Below are 1,273 nucleotides of genomic sequence, written 5' to 3'. Positions count from 1 at the left end.
TGACACTGAAGTCACATAGTCTGGCGTAAGACTGGCATGCTACGACAGTGCCATCTCACCCATACTCATGCCAACACATGGCCATTCATCCTCACATCCATTCACATATGGATCATCGAACTCACTTACCTCATTATCACATAAAATAACGATCATCGATATGCTTCTCAATATGCCATAAAACTAACTAAGTGCAAAACATGCCAAGACACTCATCATATCAAAAGTTCAAACATGCTTGCCTGGTTCAGAGTAGTCGGAACCTAGCTCGGTGAAGTTCGCGGCTCCGTCACCTCCTTCGGTATCTATGGTATAAAGAAAATATATGCGCTATCGTAAATACCAAGGAGTGCACAGAAAGTATACCAAATATTTTTCAAATAAATATGATAAAAAACTAGACAAAATTTTAAAGAGAACAAAAAAAGAATCATTCAAAAATACTTTTCTGTTTAAAAGTTATAAGGGTTTTTGTCCAGGGACTCATCTGTAATGAAACAGAAGATTTCCAGGGGCTAGCTTATAAAAACAGAAAACGTTTCGGCAGAACTACGCCAGCCCAAAGAGAAAACGTATTTGCCCGAAGGCGCTTCCAGAAAACGTTTCAACAGAGAGGGCAGAGAGGCTGATGGTGGGGTTCCACACGTCAGGTTTGAACTTCAAAAAGGGGGGGGGGCGAAGCTCGTCGGCGCCCGAGAGCCGCGGTGGTCGCCGGCGGCGATCCACGACGAGGCAGGGGGATCGGAGGGTACCTCCGTGCTCAGGGCGCCATTCCGCGTCGGTTGGTGGTGGTTGTGGTCGCCGGCGAGTACCACGTCGACGGCGAGCTTTGCTCCGGCGGACGGCGGCTCGGGTAGTCGAGGGGCTCGTCGGAGAGGGCTGCGGAGGTCAAATTGAAGAGGGGGTTAGGCTCCTAGTAGCTAGAGAGGGTAACGAACGGGGTTTGGGCACCGGAGATGGCCTCACCGGAGCGAATCGTGGTGGAGGCCGAGGCGGATCGGGGCGGCCGGAGTTGGGGGAGGAGACCTCCTCGAGGTCCTCCGAGTGGCCTGGCGTGGTGTTGGTGAGGAGTGGGGATGAGATGTGCACGAGGGTGAGCTCGGGGGCCCTTTTTATAGGCGGCCCGAGGCGGTTGCCGTGAACGGGGATCTCCGGCGAGTGATTACGGCGGTGCCGTGGATGTGCAGGGGGATTAGGGGCTTGGGCAGCGCCGTTGAGGTCCACCGGTCCCATTTAGGCGCTAAACGGGCTGGGGTTTGGCGTTATGGGTGAG

This window comes from Triticum dicoccoides, chromosome 6A, assembly GCF_002162155.2.
Source record: "Triticum dicoccoides isolate Atlit2015 ecotype Zavitan chromosome 6A, WEW_v2.0, whole genome shotgun sequence".
NCBI classification, from domain to species: Eukaryota; Viridiplantae; Streptophyta; class Magnoliopsida; order Poales; family Poaceae; genus Triticum; species Triticum dicoccoides.
The sequence above is the reverse complement of the archived record's forward strand: the minus strand, read 5'-3'. Positions refer to the sequence as shown.